Below are 24398 nucleotides of genomic sequence, written 5' to 3' on the forward strand. Positions count from 1 at the left end.
AAATGTTGTCTTACACCCATTGATGAATTTTGTAATCTTTTTACAGCTTAAAAATGACAAGGAATTCATCTACAGGAATCTCGAACACAACACACCGTTTATTCTGTCTCTGTCCATATATTTAAGAAGTGGAGCAAGGGATTCACTCGATCATCCTTCCTGCTCAGTCTGTGGGAATGGATTCACATGGTCAGCTCAACTGAAGGTACATCAGCAAGTTCACACTTTGACAAGGCCATCCACCTGTTCTGTGGGTGAGAAGGGTTTCAGTTGATCATTCCACCCGTGGACACACCGGTCAGTTCACACTGGACAGAGGCTGGTCATCCGCTGAATTTGTGGGGAAGGATTCACTCGGTCATCTGACCTAATGGCTCACCAGCGAGTTCACACTGGGGACCGGCCGTACACCTGCTCGGACTGTGGGAAGGGATTCACTCAGTCATCCCACCTACAGAGACACCAGTCAGTTCACACTGGGGAGAGGCCATTCACCTGCTCGGACTGTGGGAAGGGATTCACTCAGTCCTCAGAACTTCAGAGACACCAGCGATCTCACTCTGGGGAAAAGCCGTTCAACTGCTCAGTCTGTGGGAAGGGATTCACTCGATCATCTAATCTACTGAGACACCAGCGATCTCACACTGGGGAGAGACCGTTCACCTGTTGAGTCTGTGGAAAGGGATTCACTCAATCGTCTGACCTTCAGAGACACAAGCGATCTCATTCTGGGGAGAAGCCGTTCACCTGCTCAGACTGTAGGAAGTGATTCACTCGGTCATTTAATCTACTGAGACAACAGTCAGTTCACACCGGGGAGCGGCCGTTCACCTGCGCAGAATGTAGGAAGGGATTCACTCGGTCATCTGAACTACTGGCACACCAGCGAGTTCACAGTGAGGAGAAGCCTTTCACCTGCTCAGACTGTGGGAAGAGATTCACTCAATCATCCACCCTACAGAAACACCAGTAAGATCACACTGGGGAGAAGCCGTTCACCTGCTATGAATGTGGAAAGGGATTCACTCGGTCATCTCATCTACAGAGACACCAGCGAGTTCACACTGGGGAGAGGCCAATCACCTGGTCAGTCATTGGGAAGAAAGTCTCTCAGCCATCTCCACCGAATGTGCATCATTGAGTTCACACTGGGGAGATGCCGTTCACCTGCTGTGAATGTGGGAAGCCATTCACTCGGTAATCTAACCTTGTGACACACTACCCGGTTCACACTGGGGAGAAAGTTTCAATAAGCTGCATACTGGATATTTCTCCGTCACCGTTGCTGAATGCAATTTCGAGAGTGACTGTAGGTGCTCAACTCTGCAATTATTGCTGCTGCCCACCACACCCAGTTCTGCACCCTGGTCACTGGGCACGGGAGGAGTTTCTTCTGCTGCACATTCACCTTTAATGGGACTGGAGTTTAATATTCTGGATCTGAGACAAATAAATCAGTTCTATTTTGAACACTGCCTCCAGTACTTAGTGAATTTATAACACACCCAGTATATGGTAGAGAGTGAACTCAGGCCGGCTGGACCCTGCCAGTGATTCAGTTCCACGACAGTCCTTTTAAATCCTCCCCTGTTGTTCCCCTCTCGCTCTCCCTGTGGTGATGGGCTCCAAACAGTCACCACTCTGTGGGTGAAGAGGTTTCCCTTGAATTTCCTGCAGACTGAAGAAGTCGAGCTGACTGCAGTTCTGTCTGCGATGTTCTTCACCCCTCTAATCTCTGGGCTGAGGGTGAACAACAACATGGATTATCCTATCTGAAATAATGCATTGATTATCATATAAATTGTATGATTTTGACTCTGAAACTGGATCCGGCTTGAATTTATGGTGCCTTTATGAAGTGGTGGTGGGAATTCATGAGTTTGTGTTCTAAAGCAAGATTCTGGTGAATGATGTTTGCCACTTGATTGTACCTGTGTAAGTAATCAGATTGAGTTAAACTGCTGCAGGATCCTGGAATGTGTTGGATTGTGTTTGGTTTCTCTTGGCATTTTCTGCACCATCTGCCTTGTTCGTTTGTATTTCATGTATTTTTGATTTTTTTCCTTTGGTTAACCACCTTGTCTTGTATTTCTGTAAGAAACTCCTCTGTTTCTGGGAAGAGGTCTCCAACTCTCTGTCAGCATCTCGTCTGTACAGATCGTTGGGATGTCTCCCATGGAGGGTCATACTCATTCCACTGGTTAATGTTTTCTTCCATAGTGATGATTCATTTTTCTGAGTTGGACTCTCATTTAGGGTTTCTGGTCTGTATTTCTTATCACGATTGCATATACACACATGGAGTGCTGAATCCTGGTCATTTTTGATGAAAATAAATACTTAGAAGTTTTATCTGACTGTTGTGTGATTTTTCTTTTCCATTTGTTATTTCTCTTCCCCCTTCTGTCCAAGGGAGTGTTAATACTAGTGGGTCTGAGAGTAAATAGTCGTTTCTAAAGTTGTCAGTTCAGTTCCTTTTTATTTTTGTAAATTTTACTGATTGAAATGGGACCAAGATATTTTTATTAAAAAAGTCAATGTCGGTATTGATGAAAGTGTTTATTGCCTGTGTTGTATTTGTTAAATGTTAAGCTCTGTTTGGCAACATTTTTAAGCCTTGAACTAAAATCTGTCAAAGAAATCTATTTTCTTTGCTTGTTGATATTCCGGATACGTGGGTGTCAGGGGTCCCGATGAAGGGTCTTGGCCTGAAATGTTGATTCCTATCCATAGGTGCTGCCTGACGTGCTGAGCTCCTCCAGCACTTCGTGTGTAGTTCTGTAGATTGCTAGAATCTGCAGGTCCTCTAGTTTGCCAGATACTTACGTTTCTTGAAAGAACAAGCTGTAGTGGGGTTATGTTGCTCTGTTGGTAAAATATTAAACAAAATCATTAGAAAGAGGTGGCATGGGTTGGAAGGTGTAAATTCTATGGGTAGAATTAAGGAACAGCAAATGTAAATAAACAATCCCTGATGGCAATTGTATAGAGACCTCGAAACTGTAGTAAGTATGTGGTCCACAAATTACAATGGGAGATAGAAAATGCGTGCCAAAAGGGCAATGTTACAATAGTCATGGGGGATTGTCATGCAGGTGATTAGGATAATTAGGATTGTGTTGGTCTCAAGTGGAGGAATTTCTAGAATGCCTACAAGATGCTTTTTTAGAGCAGCTCGTGGTTGAGCCCAATTGGGGATCAGCTATTCTGGATTGAGTGTTGTAATGAACCGGAATTAGTTAGGTCACTTATGTTCAAAGAACCCTTAGGGGCAAGTGATCGTAATATGATCAAATTCACCCTGACATTAGAGAAACAGAAGCTAAAGTCAGGTGTGGAATAAACTGAATTAGAGAGGCATGAGAGGAAAATTGTTCAAAATTGATTTGAGAAGAATATGGGCAGGAATGAAAACAGAGCAGCAATGGCTGGAATTTCTGGAAGTGATTCGGAAGGCACAGATTATACACAGTGACATGAAAAAGTTTGGGCGCTCCTAGTCAAAATTTGTGTTACTCTGAATAGTTAAGCGAGTAAAAGATAACCTGATTTCCAAAAGGCATAAAGTTAAAGATGACACATTTCTTTAATAGTTTAAGCAAGATTACCTTTTTATTTCCATCTTTTACAGATTCAAAATAACAAAAAAGGAAAAGGGCCCAAAGCAGAAGTTTGGGCACCCTGCATGGTCAGTACTTAGTAACACCCCCTTTGGCAAGTATCACAGCTTGTAAATGCTTTCTGTAGCCAGCTAAGAGTCTTTCAATTCTTGTTTGGGTAAATTTCTGGGTTAAGTCATTAGAAGCAAAGCACTGACTGTGGAAATTACAAATTACAATATTATTAGAGTCACAGAGCCCAGCAGCACTGAAAGAGGCCCTTCGGCCCTTCTAGTCAATGCCAACTTGATTTTGTTTTTACTGCCTAGTTCCAACTACCTGCACCATAGCCTCCATACACCTCCCATCCATGTTATCTCCCAAATTTCTCTTCAGTGTCTAAATCGAACCCACATCCATTACTTCCGCTGGCAGCTCATTCCACACTCCCACCAAGCTCTGCGTGAAGAATTCCCCTTCCGATTCCCTGAAAATAATTCACTTATGCCCAAATTGGGGGTGAGAGGGAGGACGGGGCAGAGAGGGAAGGCAGTAAGGGCCGGGGGTGATAGAGTGTGGAGAGGGGAACAGAGGGGTGTGTTTATTCTTAATATCTTTCTGAAAAAGTAATTGTTTGACATTACTTGCTGCAAACCTACTATCCATACCCTGTACATTCTCAACCAAACTATTGATCCAGACGACAAGATCAAAGTAAATTTTATTATCAGTGTACATGCATGTCACCACATATTACGCTAAGATTCTTTTTCCTACAGGAACACTTAGCAAATCTATAGAATATTAACAGGATCAATGAAAGATGAAGTAGGGCATGGAACTGGTTCTGTCCTAGCTTGGAGAAGTTCTGGAAAGATGTCTTCACTACGTTATCGTGTATTCTGAATCCGCACCTAGAACCAAACCCCTTAATTGCTCTGTTCGGTTTTTGGGGCGAGACAGATTTATGTCTGGGTCCGACCAAATGCCGAATATTATCCTTTGCCTCTCTCCTGGCTAGACGCTTGATCCTTCTTAGATGGAGAGATGTTGCCCCGCCCACTCATGCTCAATGGCTTAACGACATCATGGCCTGCTTGGACCGCGAAAAAATTTATTATTCAGTTCTCAATTTGGATCTAAAGTTCCATAAGGTCTGGGGACCTTTTATCGAGTACTTTCATAACCTTCCTCCTGACTAGGGTTTTTTTTTCTTTTCGGTCCCTTGCTTTCAGCTCCCTTTTTTTTTCTGGTAGAAGGCATTATTATCCTCTGTTGCTAAGTGTATTCACAGTCAGGGAGTTTGGCTGTCCTGACGTATACTCGCTATATTGTGTTGTGGTTGGTCTGGAGTTGCTGTTGTTTTTTCTTGTGTTGTGGGGCTTGGGGAGGATATTAAGCTTACTTGTCTTTAATTTAGGTGCTTTTTTGTTAAATTCTCTTCCTTTGTAACATATTGTTATTGTATGCTTAATTTTGCACTGTTTTAATGTTCCTCATTGGGATTTGGGGTTTTTAATTTGTAAAATGTTTTGAAAAACTAATAAAAACATTTTTTTAAAAAAAGTAACGGGCTAATCACACTACCTTGAGGTGTGCCATTTCCCACTATGTACTGATTTGATAACTCTGACCCAATCCGAACTTGAATTTTCCTACCAAACATAAAATCTTTTATCCAATCAAAAACTCTCCCACCAACCCTCATCTTGCACAGTTTAATTAACAATCCTTCCTTCCACATCATATCATAGGCTTTTTCAATGTCAAAAAACACTGCAACTACTGACTCTTTATTTGCCTGGGCCTTTCTTATTTCAGTCTCCAAAATTATCACTGAGTTTCTCTTTAAAGTCAGTTATTCATTCAGATGGCTGACCGCTGAGACGAATTATATTTGTTGTTCACTAAAGTTCGCACAGATTCGTTCAGATGGATTTGAGGTGGAGTTCGGGGTGTTACAGTGAAAGGGCCGGATGGCCGAACTCTCTCCATTGTCCAAACATCCTTCCAGGTGAGGCGACACTTCACCTGTGAATCGTCCCGGTCGCCCATTGTATCCGCTGCTCCTGATGCGGCCGCCTCTACCCTGGTGACACGGGTTCCTCCGCAGTTGTGCCGGGTAGGGTTGCTTTTTGGGGGGGGGGGTGGTTCAATGTCATTGTTAACGTTTGTGCGGGAGGGGTGGGTTTTGGGGGTTGATGATCGGGATGCCGTTCTTTTTTATGCGGGGGGTGGGGTGGGCATTTGATTTTTCTTTCTGATAGGGTTCCCCTTATCCTCACCTACCACCCTACCAGCCTCCAGGTCCAACGTATAATTCTTCGTAACTTCCGCCACCTTCAACGGGATCCCACTACCAATCACATCTTTCCCTCCCCCCCCCCATCTTTCTGCTTTCTGCAGTGATCGCTGCCTACGTGACTCCCTTGTCCACTCGTCGTCGTCCCCCATCCCTTCTCACCGATCTCCCTCCTGGCACATCCTTGCAAGCGGAACAAGTGCTACACCAGCCCTTACACTTCCTCCCTCACCACCGTTCAGGGCCCCAGACAGTCCTTCCAGGTGAGGCGATACTTCACCTGTGAGTCGGCTGGTGTGGTATACTGTGTCTGGTGCTCCTGGTGTGGCCTTTTATATATTGGTGAGACCCGACACAGACTGGGAGACCATTTCGTTGAGCACCTACCCTCGGTCTGCCAGAGAAAGCAGGATCTCCCACTGGCCACACATTTTAATTCCACATCCCATTCCCATTCTGGTATGTCTTTCCATGGCCTCCTCTACTGTCAAGATGAATCCACACTCAGGTTGAAGGAACAACACCTTATATACCGGCTGGGTAGCCTCCAACCTGATGCCATGAACATTGACTTCTCTAACTTCCGTTAATGCCCCTCCACCCCTTCTTACCCCATCCCTGATATATTTTTTTTACCCCCTCCTTTTTTTCCTCGCTTTCTGCCCATCACTCTGCCTGTTCTCCATCTCCCTCTGGTGCTCCCCTCCACCTTTCTTCCCGTCCCATATCCTTTCCCTTCTCCAGCTCTGTATCCCTTTTGCCAATCACCTTTCTGGCTCTCAGCTTCACCCCAGCCCCTCCGGTCTTCTCCTATCATTTCACATTTTCCCCTCCTCCTACTTTCAAATCTCTTACTATCTTTCCTTTCAGTTAGTCCTGACGAAGGGTCTCGGCCCGAAACGTCGACAGTGCTTCTCCCTATAGATGCTGCCTGGCCTGCTGCGTTCCACCAGGCTTGTGTGTTGCTTGACAAAGCAATGTTGGCTATTCCTAATCATACTATACCTCTCCAAATGTTCATAAATCCTGCCTCTCAGGATCTTCTCCATCAACTTACCAGCCACGGAGGTAAAACTCACTAGTCTATATTTTCCTGGGCTATCTGTACTCCCTGTCTTGAATAAGGGAATAACATCCGCGACCCTCCAATCCTCTGGAACCTCTCCCAAACCCACTGATGATGCAAAGATCATCGCCAGAGGCTCAGCAATCTCCTCCCTCGCCTCCCACAGTACCTCTCAATCGGTCCAGCCTACTTATCCAACTTGATGCTTTCCAAAAGCTCCAGCACATCCTCTTTCTTAATATCGACGTGCTCAAGCTTTTCAGTCCACTACAAGTCATCACTACAATCACCAAGTATTTATTTCCATAGTGAATACTGAATTAAAATATTCATTAAGTACCTCTGCTGTATTTTTCTGGTTCCATACACACTTTCCCACTCTTACACTTGATAGGTCCTATTCTTTCACGTCTTATCCTCTTGCTTTTCACATACTTGTAGAATGCCTTTGTGTTTTCCTTAATCCTGTCCGCCAAGGCCTTCTCATGGCCCCATCTGGCTCTCCTAATTTCCGTCATAAGCTCTTCCTGTTCGCCTTATAATCTTCTAGATGTCTAACATTACCTAGCTCTCTGAATCTTTCGTAAGCTTTTTTTTCTTCTTGACTAGATTTACTACAGCCTTTGTACACCACGGTTCCTGTACCCTACCATAACTTTCCTGTGTCATTGGAACGTACCTATGCAGAACTCCACACAAATATCCCCTGAACATTTGCCCCATTTCTTCCGTACCTTTCCCTGAGAACATCATTCCCATGTAAGCTGCTAAGTCCCTGTCTGATAGCCTCATAATTCCCCTTACTCCAATTAAACACTTTTCTAACTTGTCTGTTCCTATCTCTCTCCAATGCTATAGTAAAGGAGATAGAATTACGATTGCTATCTCCAAAATGCTCTCCCACTGAGAGATCTGACACCTGACCACGTTCATTTCCCAATACCAAATCAAGTACAGTCACTGCTCTTGTAGGCTTATCTACATATTGTGTCAAGAAACCTTCCTCAACACACCTAAAACCCCACCCCATCTAAACCCCTTGGTCTAGAGATATGCCAATCAATATTTGGGAAATTAAAATCTCCCATCACGACAACTCTCTTATTATTACACTTTTCCAGAATTTGTCTCCGTATCTCCTTTGCACAATTAACACAGTTAAACCTACCTAGTCCTGTTACCGCCTACACCCGTTTGAGCCAAAGCCCTATCACTCCGCTGCCCACTGGATATGGCGGTCTTCTTGTTAAACATTTCCTGCTCTACTGGCTGGCGTCACAGGTCTGCGCAGTCTTCCCTGTCTTTACCACGAGTAGTAAAATTCCTTCTCTCCAAAACACCCTCAGCTGTTCCACTCGCAGCCTTCTTGCTACGAAACTTGAAGAAATATAGATGAAAAATAATGAAATAATGATCGTAATAATAAATAAATAAATAAATGCGTGTTATTTATTATTCTTTATACAGTATACAGATATTGAATAGATTAAAAGTCTTGCAAAAAACAGAAACAAGATATATTAAAGAAGTGAGATAGTGCCCAGGGGTTCAGTGTCCATGTAGGAATCAGATGGCAGAGCGGAAGAACTTGTTTCTGAATCACTGAGTGTGTGCCTTCAGGCTTCCATACCTCCTCCCTGATGGTAACAGTGAGAAAAGGGCATGCCCTGGGTGCTGGAGGTCCTTCATAATGGGCGCTGCCTTTCTGAGACACCGCTCACTGAAGATGTCTCGGGTATTTAGCGTCAGTTAGTCAAACGTTTGTCTTAGTATATAGTATATAATTTACCTGTATGCATATAAAACACTTAGGAAACGTATGTATTCCAATAATTAAACGACTGCGTTGCTTAGTAATAATTGTAGCTTCCATCGGGGCAGGGCCTTTCACATGCTCCATTATTCTCACTTTATCCGTTATCCTGTAAAATTGTTCTGATCGTTGACTGACCGTAGCCTAACGCTTTTCCAATGACCGATGGCATTTCATCTCTTTCCAAACGCTGTATTATTTCCACTTTATTTTCAATTGCGACCGCTTCCCGTCAATGGAACTGAAACACTGCTGGTGGCGGACCCGAGGTCCACTGGGTCCTAAGGACCACCGTGCTGAGAGAGGCTAAATGGGACAAGTGGGGGCTGTGCTGGGTTTGGGTATTTGATCCTCCACGATATTCCGCATGGGGAATTTACCTGGAGGTGGCAGTGTGTTTTTAAGAGGTCGAGTTGCGAGCTCGACATCAACACGGCACGGGAGTCCCTGGATCGACATCAACCCAGCATGGCAGCAGTCCGTCACTGGATCGAACTCAGCAACCTCCGTTTTCGAATCTCGAGCCCGGCGCTGATCTCACTGAGCCACCGGCCGCTTGGAACGGGGGGTAGGGTCAGGGTGAATCTTACTAAGAAAAATTTAAGCCAAATACAAAGTTAAACACTCAACACTGTGTCAACGGCAATGACTTAAAATGGTGGACGGTGTCGCGATCTGACTTAAAATGGCAGATGGCGTTCTCCTTCCTCGGTTCATAAGTATGAGTTGTCCGTAAGTCGGAAGTTCGTAACTCGGAGACTACCTGTAAAAGTATTTGGATAGATGAGGACTGATTAAGGATAGACAGCATGGCTTTGTGCATGGTAGGTCATGTCTAACTAATTTTATAGAGTCTCTCGAGGAAATTATCAAGAAAGTGACTGAGGGCAAGGCAGTGGATGTTGTCTACATGGACTTTAGCAAGGCACTTGACAAAGTCTCATATGGGATGTTGGTCAAGAAGGTTCAGTCACTCAGCATTCACGATGAGATAGTAAATTGGATGAGACACTGGTTTTGGGAGAAGCCAGAGTGTGGAAGCAGATGGTTGCCTCTCTGACCGGAGGCCTGTGACTAGTGGTGTGCCGGAGGGATCAGTGATGGATCCGTTGTTGTTTGTCATCTATTTCGGTCATCTGGATGATAACATGGTTAGCTGAATCAGCAAACTTGTGGATGGCACAAAGACTGGGAGTGTAGTGGAATGTGAGAAGACTATCATGGCTTGCAGTGCGAAGTGAACCAGCTGGAGAAATGGGTTAAGAAATGGAAAATGGAAGTTAATGCAGACAAGTGTGAGATGTTGCACTTTGGTAGGACTTACCAGGGTGGGTCTTATACAGTGACTGGTCGGGCACTGAGGAGTGTTGTTGAAGAAAGGGATCTAGGAATACAGGTCTATATTTCACTGAAAGTGGTGTCACAGTTCGATAGGGACGGAAAGAAAGGTTTTGGCTCATTGCCCTTCATAAACCAAAGTACTGAGTACAGGAGATGGATGTCATGTTGAAGTTGTACAAGACATCGGTGAGGCCTAATTTGGGGTGTTGTGTGCAGGTTTGGTCACCAGTCTACAGGAAAGACGTGAAAGAGGTTGAAAGAATTCAGAGAAAATTCACAAGGATGTTGCCAGGTCTGGAGGACTTGGGTTATAAGGAAAGATTGAACAGGTCTGGGGCTTTATTCCTTGGAATGTAGAAGATTGAGGGGTGATTTGATGGAGGTATACCACAATTTTGAGGGTTATAGGTGGCATAAATGCAAGCTGGCTTTTTCCACTGAGATGGGGTGGGATTACAACCAGAGGTCATGGATTAAGGGTGAAAGGTGAAACGTTAAGGCGAACATGAGGTGAAACGTCTTCACACAGACAGTCATTAGGGTGTGGAATGAGCAGCCAGCACAAGTGGTGCAGGTGAGCTCAATTGCAACATGTTGGAGGTTTGTATATGTACCTGGATGGTAGGGGTATGGGAGTTGAAAGTTTAAATAGATCAGCATCAGCTAGATGGGCCAAAGGGTCTGTTTCAGTGTTGTTCTTTACCATGACTGTGACAAGAACCTTATATAATACTAATATTCACTCTAATTCCTTTTAACAGTTGTGCAGACCAACCATACATGTGAAGAGGAGATATTTACATGGCATTAAAACTGTGGCACTTTAAATTAACGGTACATAAAAGAAAATCCCAGCTGCACGTTAACAAAGGCTATTTGTGTAAGAGTGTTTCAGTTACTGTGGGGCCAGGAACCCATACAGCTGAGTGGGAACAGGGAATAATACCAATGGAGAGAGTCAAACTGAGCCAGGTCACAGATTGGAGATGGCAGAAATTCCCCATTCTTATAGAGACAGGAAGAGCATCAGAGAGTTTAATGGTCATTCCAGATACCAGCACTGTGCCCAGTTAGAAGATGATTTCTCTCTCCAACTTTGTTTGAACTTCACTGTAACAGTGTGATGCCAGATCACACCTTGGCAACTCAAGTGATCTCATCTGAAATGTTGTCTTACACCCATTGATGAATTTTGTAAAACTTTTTACAGGTAAAAAATAACAAGGAATTCATCTACAGGAATCTCGAACACAACACACCAGTTTTGCTGTCTCTGTCCAGATATTTAAGAAGTGGAGCAAGGGATTCACTCGATCATCCTTCCTGCTCAGATTGTGGGAATGGCTTCACATGGTCATCTCAACTGAAGGTACATCAGCAAGTTCACACTTTGACAAGGCCATCCACCTGTTCTGTGTCTGAGAAGGGTTTCAGTTGATCATTCCATCCGTGGACACACCAGTCAGTTCACACTGGACAGAGGCTGGTCATCCGCTGAATTTGTGGAGAAGGATTCACTCGGTCATCTGACCTAATGGCTCACCAGCGAGTTCACACTGGGGAGAGGCCGTACAGCTGCTCGGACTGTGGGAAGGGATTCACTCAGTCATCCCACCTACAGAGACACCAGTCAGTTCACACTGGGGAGAGGCCATTCACCTGCTCGGACTGTGGGAAGGGATTCACTCAATCGTCCGACTTTCATAGATACCAGCCATTTCACTCTGGGGAGAAGCCGTTCACCTGCCCAGACTGTAGGAAGGGAGTCACTTGGTCATCTAATCTACAAGTACATCTGCGATTTCACACTGGGGAGAGACCGTTCACCTGCTTAGTCTGTGGGAAGGGATTCACTCGGTCATTTAGTCTACTGAGACACCAGCGAGTTCACACCAGGGAGAAGCCGTTCACCTGCGCAGAATATGGGAAGGGATTCACTCGGTCATATGAACTACTGGCACACCAGCGAGATCACAATGAGGAGAAGCCGTTCACCTGCTCAGACTGTGGGAAAGGATTCACTCAGTCATCCCACCTACAGAGTCACCAGCGAGTTCACACCAGGGAGAGGCAATTCACCTGCTCAGACTGTGGGAAGGGATTCACTCGGTCATTTAGTCTACTGAGACACCAGCGAGTTCACACCAGGGAGAAGCCGTTCACCTGCGCAGAATATGGGAAGGGATTCACTCGGTCATCTGAACTACTGGCACACCAGCGAGATCACAATGAGGAGAAGCCGTTCACCTGCTCAGACTGTGGGAAAGGATTCACTCAGTCATCCCACCTACAGAGTCACCAGCGAGTTCACACCAGGGAGAGGCAATTCACCTGCTCAGACTGTGGGAAAGGATTCACTCAGTCATCCCACCTACAGAGTCACCAGCGAGTTCACACCAGGGAGAGGCAATTCACCTGCTCAGACTGTGGGAAGGGATTCACTCGGTCATCCGAACTACTGACACATCAGCGAGTTCACACTGGGGAGAGACCATTCACCTGTTGTGAATGTGGGAGGGGTTTTGCTCGGTCATCTCATCTACAGATACACCAGCGATTTCACACTGGGGAGAGACCGTTCACCTGTTCAGTCTGTGGAAAGGGATTCACTCAATCGTCTGACCTTCAGAGACACCAGCGATCTCACTCTGGGGAGAAGCCGTTCACCTGCTCAGACTGTGGGAAGGGATTCACTCGGTCATTTAATCTACTGAGACACCAGTCAGTTCACACCGGGGAGCGGCCGTTCACCTGCTCAGACTGTGGGAAGGGATTCAATCAGTCATCCGAACTACTAGCACACCAGTCAGTTCACACCGGGGAGCGGCCGTTCAACTGCGCAGAATGTGGAAAGGGATTCACTAGGTCATCTCATCTACAGAGACACCAGCGAGTTCACACTGGGGAGAGGCTGATCACCTGGACAGTCATTGGGAAGAGAGTCTCTCAGCCATCTCCACCAAATGTGCATCATTGAGTTCACACTGGGGAAAGGCCGTTCACCTGCTGTGAATGTGAGAAGCGATTCACTCGGTAATCTAACCTTGTGACACACTACCCGGTTCACACTGGGGAGAAAGTTTCAATAAGCTGCATGCTGGATATTTGTCCGTCACCGTTGCTGAATGCTATTTACAGAGTGACTGTCGGTGCTGAACTCTGCAATTATTGCTGCTGCTCACCACACCCAGTTCTGCACCCTGGTCACTGGGCATGGGAGGAGTTTCTTCTGCTGCACATTCACCTTTAATGGGACTGGAGTTTAATATTCTGGATCTGAGACAAATAAATCAGTTCTATTTTGAACACTGCCTCCAGTACTTAGTGAATTTATAACACACCCAGTATATGGTAGAGAGTGAACTCAGGCCGGCTGGACCCTGCCAGTGATTCAGTTCCACGACAGTCCTTTTAAATCCTCCCCTGTTGTTCCCCTCTCGCTCTCCCTGTGGTGATGGGCTCCAAACAGTCACCACTCTGTGGGTGAAGAGGTTTCCCTTGAATTTCCTGCAGACTGAAGAAGTCGAGCTGACTGCAGTTCTGTCTGCGATGTTCTTCACCCCTCTAATCTCTGGGCTGAGGGTGAACAACAACATGGATTATCCTATCTGAAATAATGCATTGATTATCATATAAATTGTATGATTTTGACTCTGAAACTGGATCCGGCTTGAATTTATGGTGCCTTTATGAAGTGGTGGCGGGAATTCATGAGTTTGTGTTCTAAAGCAAGATTCTGGTGAATGATGTTTGCCACTTGATTGTACCTTTGTAAGTAATCAGATTGAGTTAAACTGCTGCAGGGTCCTGGAATGTGTTGGATTGTGTCTGGTTTCTCTTGGCATTTTCTGCAATTACTGCCTTGTTAGTTTGTATTTCATGTATTTTTGATTTTTTCTTCTTGTTTACCACCTTGTCCTGTATTTCTGTAAGGAACCCCTCTGTTTCTGGGAAGAGGTCTCCAACTCTCTGTCAGGTGCGCGATGCTTCCCTGTCGCCTTCTCGTCTGCTCAGATCGTTGGGATGTCTCCCATGGAGGGTCATACTCATTCCACTGGTTAATGTTTTCTTCCATAGTGATGATTCATTTTTCTGAGTTGGACTCTCATTTAGGGTTTCTGGTCTGTATTTCTTATCACGATTGCATATACACACATGGAGTGCTGAATCCTGGTCATTTTTGATGAAAATAAATACTTAGAAGTTTTATCTGACTGTTGTGCGATTTTTTTTCCATTTGTTATTTCTCTTCCCCCTTCTGTCCAAGGGAGTGTTAATACAAGTGGGTTTGAGAGTAAATAGTCGTTTCTAAAGTTGTCAGTTCAGTTCCTTTTTATTTTTGTAAATTTTACTGATTGAAATGGGACCAAGATATTTTTATTAAAAAAGTCAATGTCGGTATTGATGAAAGTGTTTATTGCCTGTGTTGTATTTGTTAAATGTTAAGCTCTGTTTGGCAACATTTTTAAGCCTTGAATTAAAATCTGTCAAAGAAATCTATTTTCTTTGCTTGTTGATATTCCGGATACGTGGGTGTCAAGGGTCCCGATGAAGGGTCTTGGCCTGAAATGTTGATTCCTATCCATAGATGCTGCCTGACGTGCTGAGCTCCTCCAGCACTTCGTGTGTAGTTCTGTAGATTGCTAGAATCTGCAGGTCCTCTAGTTTGCCAGATACTTACGTTTCTTGAAAGAACAAGCTGTAGTGGGGTTGTGTGGCTCTGTTGGTAAAATATTAAACTAAATCATTAGAAAGAGGTGGCATGGGTTGGAAGGTGTAGATTCTGTGGGTAGAATTAAGGAAAACAAATGTAAATAAACAATCCCTGATGGCAATTGTATAGAGACCTCGAAACTGTAGTAAGTATGTGGTCCACAAATTATAATGGGAGATAGAAAATACGTGCCAAAAGGGCAATGTTACAATAGTCATGGGGGATTGTCATGCAGGTGATTAGGAAAATTAGGATGATGTTGGTCTCAAGAGGAGGAATTCCTAGAATGCCTACAAGATGCTTTTTTAGAGCAGCTCGCGGTTGAGCCCAATTGGTGATCAGCTATTCTGGATTGGGTGTTGTAATGAACCGGAATTAATTAGGTCACTTATGTTCAAGGAACCCTTAGGGGCAAATGATCGTAGTATGATCAAATTCACCCTGACTTTAGAGAAGGAGAAGCTAAAGTCAGATGTGGAATAAACAGATTTAGAGAGGCGCTAGAGGAAAATTGTTCAAAATTGATTTGAGAAGAACATGGGCAGGGATGAAAACAGAGCAGCAATGGCTGGAATTTCTGGAAGTGATTCGGAAGGCACAGGATATACACAGTGACATGCAAAAGTTTTGGCACTCCTATTCAAAATTTGTATTACTCTGAATAGCGAAGCAAGTAAAAGATAACCTGATTTCCAAAAGGCATAAAGTTAAAGATGACACATTTCTTTAATAGTTTAAGCAAGATTACCTTTTTATTTCCATCTTTTACAGATTCAAAATAAATAAAAAGGAAAAGGGCCCAAAGCAGAAGTTTGGGCACCCTGCATGGTCAGTACTTAGTAACACCCCCTTTGGCAAGTATCACGGCTTGTAAATGCTTTCTGTAGCCAGCTAAGCGTCTTTCAATTCTTGTTTGGGTAAATTTCTGCATTAAGTCATTAGCAGCAAAGCACTGACTGTGGAAATTACAAATTAGAATATCATTAGAGTCACAGAGCCCAGCAGCACTGAAAGAGGTCCTTCGGCCCTTCTCGTCAATGGCAACTTGTTTTTGTTTTTACTGCCTAGTTCCAACTACCTGCACCATAGCCTCCATACACCTCCCATCCATGCTATCACCCAAATTTCTCTTCAGTGTCTAAATCGAACCCACATCCATTACTTCCGCCGGCAGCTCATTCCACACTCCCACCAACCTCTGAGTGAAGAATTCCCCTTCCGATTCCCCTAAAATAATTCACTTACGCCCAAATTGGGGGTGAGAGGGAGGACGGGGCAGAGAGGGATGGCAGTAAGGAACGGGGGTGATAGAGTGTGGAGAGTGAAACAGAGAGGTGTGTTTATACTTAATATCTTTCTGAAAAAGTAATTGTTTGACATTATTTGCTGGAAAGCTACTATCCATACCCAGTACATTCTCAACCAAACTATTGATCCAGATGACAAGATCAAAGTAAATTTTATTATCAGTGTACATGCATGTCCCCACATATTACCCTGAGATTCTTTTTCCTACAGGAACACTTAGCAAATCTATAGAAGAGTAACAGGATCAATGAAAGATGAAGTAGGGCATGGAACTCAACAAACTGTGCAAATATAATTAAATATTAATAAATAACGAGAGCAATGGGTGTAACCCTGTGGAACACCACTAGGCACGGGCCTCGAGTTCAATAAACAGCCTCCCACCATCACTCTCTGCTTCCTACCATCAAGCCATCCAGTTAGCCAGCTCCCCTGGATCCCATGTGATCTGACTTTCCACAGCAACTTACCATGCTGAACCATATCAAAGGCCTCTGATGCCCATAATGGCCAGATTCCTGGGACAGAGGTGTCACCGATCAGACGGCATAGACACAAGCAGAGGACAAAGAGGTTTAGAGGGATCCGAGGAAGAGACTTTTCACGGAGAGGGTAGTTGAAATCGGGAACACACTGCCCGAGGAGTTGGTGGAGGCAGGTCTCTTCACATTTACGAAGTGGGTGAGCATTGAAACAGCCGAAGAGCAGTGGACTATGAACCAAGTGCTGATAAATGGGACCAGTGTAGACCATGAGTGGATGGTCAGAACAGGTGTGGCCGGCCAAAGGCCTGTTCCCGTGCTGTGTGACCCACCACTCCGGAAATGCTAAATTAACGATGGTGGTGCCACAAGGCATTGATTTCAAAACTCCACACCCATCTCCAACCTGAAATAAACCAGACGGAACCCCTCTGACACCACTGTGAATATCTGATTCTGTCAGGTAACATACAGATTGGTCACTTCTGCTAAACAACTGGCAAATGATGAAGTTCCTGTGTCTTCTTCCATTGATGTTGCCTCCTTACAGGAAAACTAACCCTCTCACTGGGTCAGAATCTGTGATTAAATCCGGCCCCAAACACTGTGCTTTCATCTCTGCACATTGTAACTTGAACCATCTCACTGAGGGTCTGATGGAGACACCGCCCCGGCCCTCTGCACATGTGATTACATCCCCCCTGCTTCTGACATTTCAAATACCCTCAGAATGGTTTTCTGATTCAGTCTGAAGGTTCTGGTACATTCAGCTCGTCGTCAGGCCTGACAAACCATGTCTTCCCACAGCTGGTTCCACCTGTTGGTGTGTCCTCTTTCCTCCATCTCCACGGAAGCTGCATCTCCACACAAACTCCTCACTGAAGATGACTGTCTATACCCGTGACACAGGAAATCACATCACTGTCACTCTCCTGATACCATGTCTGACCTGCTCACCTCCCGGTATCCTCCCTCACCAAGCCTCCCCGTCAGTCACCATCTGTGAGATTATATAAAAAACAATTAAAACGATCTCTCAGGCAGCTCCCGTACCCCTCCACCCCGCACGACGATTTGCTGGTTAAATCTCTCTTTCCTCAGTCCTTTCCCTATTCCTTTCTCCTTTGCAAACTCCAGATATGCCACCAGATCCGAATCCACTGTAAGGACATTTATATCTCACAGGAGGATGTACTAACCCCTGACATTCTCAAATACAGAGGTCACTGACTCCCCACCGCCATCCCAATCTTCACTAAGAGCCCATGACGGTGACAGCTCTTCCCAGACTCTTGGGCTTTGTAACAAACACAATTTTAACAGCAAGTTTATACAGTAATTCATATGAAAAGAGAATTGTTGCTCACTGAAAAGATCCGATACAACGGGCGAAATCCTCCTGTTTCCAACTTTATTTGACTCGGGTCATGGAACGTCCAATCATCCCACTTTCTCACAGCAGCAAACCCCCTCCCCTCCGCCCCCGACTACGGTCACACACCCTTCCCTCCACTCACCCCATACCCACAGTCCACCCATAACCTCTGCCCACACACAGACAGATCCCCTTCACTCCAAACACTCTCCCAGCTTGGGAACGACAACTAACTGATCCCACAGCCCGGGCTCGGGTGCAAAGCTAAAACCGGGCTGCGGGACCGGAGAGCTCGGAGCCTTCAGCCATCTGGCAGAACTCGGTTCCGGCCCTTTCCCACTGCAACAGGCCCCCGATCTCCACAATCCCGGGATCAGCCCCTTTCTCACCACCGCCCGAACATACAACAATACAGCACAGTACGGGCCTTTCGGCCCACAATGTTGTGCCGACCCTTAACCCCTCCACTTTAAATTACTCCATATATCTGTCTAGTAGTCTCTTAAATTCCGCCTGTGTATCTGCCTCCACCACTGACTCAGGCAGTTCATTCCACGACGCAACGACTCTCTGAGTAAAAAACCTTCCTCTAATATCACCCTTGAACTTCCCTCCCCTTACCTTAAAGCCATGTCCTCGTGTACTGAGCAGTGGTGCCTTGGGGAAGAGGAGCTGGCTATCCACTATCTATTCCTCTTAATATCTTGTACACCTCGATCATGTCGCCTCTCATCCTCCTTCTCTCCAGAGTTAAACCCATAGCTCCCTTAATCTCTGATCATAATCCATACACTCTAAACCAGGCAGCATCCTGGTAAATCTCCTCTGTACCTTTTCCAATGCTTCCTGTCAACCTTTTGTTCTTCACAAAATTTAAGAATACCTTAGGGTTTTCCTTTACCCTACTCACCAATGCCTTCTTATGACTCCTTCTTGCTCTCCTCAGCCCCTTCTTAAGCTCCTTTCTTGCTACCCTATATTCCTCAATAGACCCATCTGTGCCTTGCTTCCTAAACCTCATGTATGCTGCCTTCTTCCACCTGACTAGATTCTCCACCTCACTTGTCACCTATGGTTCCTTCACCCTACCATTCTTTATCTTCCTCACCGGGACAAATTTATCCCTAACATCCTGCAAGAGATACTTAAACATCGACCACATGTCCATAGTACATTTCCCTGCAAAAACATCATCCCAATTCACACCTGCAAGTTCGAGCCTTATAGCCTCATAATTTGCCATTCCCCAATTAAAAATGTTCCTGTCCTCTCTGATTCTATCCTTTTCCATGATAATGCTAAAGGTGAGGGAGCGGTGATCACTGTCCCCCAGATGCTCACCCACTGACAGATCTGTGACCTCACCCGGTTCGTTACCTAATACGAGATCTAGTATAGCATTCCCCCCAGTGGGCCTGTCAACATATTGTGACAGGAATCCATCCTGGACACACTTAACAAACTCTGTCCCATCCAAACCATTGGAACTAATCAGGTGCCAATCAATAATAGGGAAGTTAAAGTCACCCATGATAACAACCTTTCCAAAATCAAAACCTTTCCTCGGTATCTCTGCTGCTACCAGGGGGGCTATAGAATACCCTAGTAGAATAACTGCTCCCTTCCTGTTCCTGACTTCCACCCATCCTGACTCAGAAGACGATCCTGCTACATTACCCACCCTTTCTGTAGCTGTAAAAGTATCCCTGACCAGTAATGCCACCCCCGCTCCTATCTGCCCCCCCCCCCCACTTTCTAACCCTTTTAAAACGCTGAAATCCAGGAACATTGAGAATCCATTCCTACCCTGGTACCAGCCAAGTCTCCGTAATGGCCACTACATCATAATTCTATGTATGTATCCAAACTCTCAGTTCATCACCTTTGTTCCTGATGCTTTTGCATTGAAGTACACACACTTTAGCCCTTCTCCCTTACCCTTTATTCTGCTGCTGTTTCCTCAAAGCCTCTTTCTATGTTAGATCTGGCTTTACTCCATGCACTATACTCGCAGCTCTCGCATCACCTTTATCCTCCTTCACCTCACTATCTGCTCTAACACTCTGGTTCCCCTCCCCCTGCAAATCTAGTTTAAACCCCCCGTAGCAGCACTAGCAAACCTTCCCGCAAGGATGTTAGTCTCCCACCAGTTCAAGTGCAACCCATCCTGTCGGAATAGGTCCCACCTTCCCTGGAACAAGGCCCAATTGTCCAGAAGCATGAAGCCCTCCCTCCCGCACCAACTCCTTAGCCACGTATTTAGCTGCATTATCTTCCTACTTCTAGCCTCACTAGCACGTGGCACGGGTAGCAACCCTGGAGGTCCTGTCTTTCAACTTTGCACCTAACTCCCTAAACTCTTTTTGCAGGACCTCCTCCTTCTTCCTATCTACGTCATTGGTCCCTGCATGGACCACGACATCTGGCTGCTCACCCTCCGTCCTGAGAATACCAAGGACTCAATCCGAGATATCACGGACCCTGGCACCAGGGAGGCAACAGACTATCCAGGATTCTCGATTTCTCCCGCAGAACCTCCTATCTGTTCCCCTAACTATTGTATCCCCTATCACTACTGCTCTCCTCTTTTCCCTCCTTCCCTTCTGAGCTGAGGGTCCAGTCTAGGTGCCAGAGACGCAACCACTGCAACTTGTCTCTGGTAGGTCGTCCCCACCAACAGGGTCAAAAACGGTATACTTATTGTTGATGGGAACGGCCGCAGGGATGCTCTGCTCTTCCTGTCTATACCCCTTCCCTCTCCTGACAGTCACCCAACTCCCTGTCTCCTGACTCCTAGGGGTGACCATCTCCCTGAAACTCCTGTCTATTTCTGCCTCTGCCTCCCGAACGATCCGAAGTTCATCCAGCTCTAGCTCCAGTTCCCTAACCCGGTTCGTCAGGAGCTGCAGCTGGATGCACCTTTTGCAGGTGTAGTCATCAGGGACAACCGTGACTTCCCACATACTGCAAACGGAGCACTCAACTGCCTCCATTACCTACTCCTGTTAATTAGAGTTATTAAAGTAACTTACCCGGCCTTGCCAAGCTTGTCCTCAGCCTCTCCTCGCCGAAATCTTCCTACTCGGTCTCCCTCTGCTCCGTCGCCCGCTCTGTTAATCTGCTCGCTTCTTAAACTCTCCCGCGGCCTCACCGTCGGACTTTCCTGCACTTGCGCAGTCGTGCCCCGTTCAAACTGCCGAAGAAACGACCACCCCTTCTCAACGCGTACAAAAGTTGGATGAAATAAAAACACAAAATGCTGGCAGAACTCAGCAGGCCAGACAGCATCTATGGGAGGAGGTAGTGACGATGTTTTGGGCCGAAACCCTTCATCAGGAGTGAAGTAACATGGGATGGTCGAGGGGGGATAAGAAGTGGGGGGAGGGATAAAGTAGAGAGCTGGGAAGTGATAGGCTGGAGGGAAATGGTCTAGGGGGAAGGTGGAGAATTATGGGAAATAAAAGAGAAAGAAATGCAGGGCTGGGGAGAGATTAAAGTGCGGGGGGAAAAGAGAGAGAAAGAGAACCAGACTAAAATTATAGATAGTGATGGGATAAGGGGTAGCAACGGAGGTCTGTGAGTTGAATGTTCATGCCGGCAGGTAGGAGGCTACCTAGGCGGGAGATAAGGTATAGCTCCATCGACCTGCGTGTGGCCTCATCTTGACGGTAGAGGAGGCCATGGACAGACATGTCGGAGTGGGAGTGGTCTGTGGAATTGAAGTGTGTGGCCACAGGGAGATACCGCCACTGCTGGAGGACCGAGTCTCCCAGTCTGCGGCGGGTCTCCCCAATGTATAAATGGCCACATCGGGAGCACCGGATACAGTATATCACCCCAGTAGCCTCGCAGTTGAAGTGGTGCCTCACCTGAAAGGACAGACTGGGGCCTGGGATGGTGGTGAGGGAAGAAGTGTGGGGGATGGTATAGCACTTCTTCCATTTGCAGGGATGAGTGCCCGGAGGGAGGTCAGTGGGGAGGGATGGGGTATTGACTGGACAAGGGAGTCGCATAGGGAGCGATCACTGCGGAAAGCCGAGGGTGGGGGGGGGGTGGGGGGGGGAGGGGATGATGTGTCTGGTGGTGGAATCTTGTAGGGTGTGGCGGAAGTTATGGAGGATTAGATGTTGAATCTGTAGGCTGGTAGGGTGATAGGTGAGGACCAGGGGGACTCTATCCTTGGTGGGCCTGCAGGGGGATGGGGTGAGGGCAGAGGTGCGTGAAATAGGGGAGACGCGATGGAGAGCATAGTGGACGAAGGGAAGCCCCTTTCTTTAATAAAGGTAGACATCTCCTTTCTCCTGGGATGAAAGGCCTCATCCTGAGAGCAGATGCAGCGGAGGCGGAGGAATTGACAGAAAGGGATAGCATTTTTGCAGGAGACAGGGTGGGAGGAGGAATAGTCTAGGTAGCTGTGGGAGTCTGTAGGTTTGTAGTAGACATTGGTGGATACTATTTCAGGGTCAAATATATCAGGTAGAAAGATATGAAATGCAGTCATTACAGTGTTTGCCGGTGGATTTCATTTAAAAATTGTCTTAACTTACTGTGTGGTTTTTATTTCATTCAGGACATTGTGTTTCATTATGTACAATATACAGGACTTTTTGGAGGTAAGATAGCTTTCATTTGAACATTTAAAAAAAATCAGTTTAGGTTTTACTTCCCAGTTCTCTGCACCGCACTCTTGTCCAGTTGATCAAGAGAGGGAAGGGGAATAGACAGGAAGAGCAGAGCACCCCTGTGGCCGTCCCCATCAGCAATAAGTATACCGTTTTGGATACTGTTGTTGGGGACCATCTATCGGACAAGTTGCAGTGGTTGCATCTCTGGTACCGAGACTGGACCCTCAGTTCAGAAGGGAAGGAGGGAAAAGAGGAGAGCAGTAGTGATAGGGGATTCGATAATTAGGGGGACAGGTAGGAGGTTCTGTGGAAGAGATCGAGAATCCCGGATGGTCTGTTGCCTCCCTGGTTCCAGGGTCCGCGATATCTCGGATCGAGTTCTCAGTATTATCAAGAGGGAGGCCGAGCAGCCGGATGTCGTGGTCCATGTAGGGAACCAATGACGTGGGTAGGAAGAGTGACGAGATTCTGAAAGTTGAGTTTAGGGAGCTTGGTGCCAAGTTAAAGGAAAGGACCTTCAGGATTGCTACCAGTGCCACGTGCAGGTGGGTTTAGAAATTGTAAGATAGTGCAGATCAGCACATGGCTGAAGACATGGTGCAAGAGGGAGGGCTTCGGATTTATAGATAACTATGAGGTCAGGAGGGGCAGTTTTCCAGGGAAAGCGAGAACTGTTTCGGCGGGACGGTTTACAACTGAACTGGAGGGGACAAATATTCTTGCAGGTATGTTTGCTAGATAGGCTCCAGTGGATTTAAACTAGATATGAGTGGTTTGGGGAACCAGAGTGTAGGAACAGATGTATGGGAGAAGGAAGAAAAAGAAGACAGTAAATTTCTTTGTACTGTTAGAGATAAAGCAGAGAGTAAGAGGTTGAAATTTTCTTAAATGCATTTATTTTAATTCTAGGAGCATTGTAAGAAATGTGGATGAGCTTAGAGCATGGACTGATACTTGGAAATATGAGGTTGTAGCTATTAGTGAAACATGGTTGCAGGAGGTATGTGATTGGCATCTAAATATTCCTGGATTTCGTTGCTTCTGGTGCGATAGAATCGGAGGGGCAAGAGGAGGATGTGTTGTGTTGCTTGTCAGAGAAAATATTACAGCGGTGCTCTGGCAGGATAGATCATAGGCCTCGTCTAGCGAGCCTATTTGTGTGGAATTGAGGAATGCGAAAGGTGTAGTAACACTTATAGAGGTGTATTATAGACCACCTAATGGGGAGCGAGAATTGGAGGAGCCGGTTTGCAAGGAGATTACAGATATCTGTAGTAAGCACAGGGTTGTGATTGTGGGAGATTTTAATTTTCCATAGGTAGACTGGGAAACTCATACTTTAAAAGGGATGGATGGTTTGGAGTTTGTAAAATGTGTGCAGGATAGTTTTTTGCAGCAATGCATAGAGGTACCGACTAGAGAAGGGGCAGTGTTTGATCTTCTGTTAGGAAATGAAATAGGTCAGGTGACGAGGGTATGTGTTGGGGAGCACTTCAGGTCCAGTGATCACATTGCAATTAGTTTCAATATAATTATGGAGAAGGATAGGACTGGATCCAGGTTTGAAGATTTTGATTGGAGAAAGGCTAACTTTGAGAAGAGGCGAAAAATTTAGGAGGAGTGAATTTGAACAATTTGTTTTATGGGAAGGATGTAATAGAGAAATTGAGGTCATTTAAAGGTAAAATTTTGAGGGTACAGAATCTTTATGTTCCTGTTAGGTTGCAAGGAAGCTTCCAAAGTTTGAGAGAGCCATGCATTTCAAGAGATATT

At 45.8% G+C, this 24398-nt stretch overlaps 1 pseudogene; it reads left to right on the plus strand.

Moving 5' to 3' along the window:
* Window positions 1-343: 343 nt before the first annotated feature.
* Window positions 344-24398, plus strand: part of LOC140733784 (uncharacterized) — a 31400-nt pseudogene continuing 7345 nt past the window's right edge.

Source organism: Hemitrygon akajei, chromosome 9 (genome assembly GCF_048418815.1).
Source record: "Hemitrygon akajei chromosome 9, sHemAka1.3, whole genome shotgun sequence".
NCBI lineage: Eukaryota > Metazoa > Chordata > Chondrichthyes > Myliobatiformes > Dasyatidae > Hemitrygon > Hemitrygon akajei.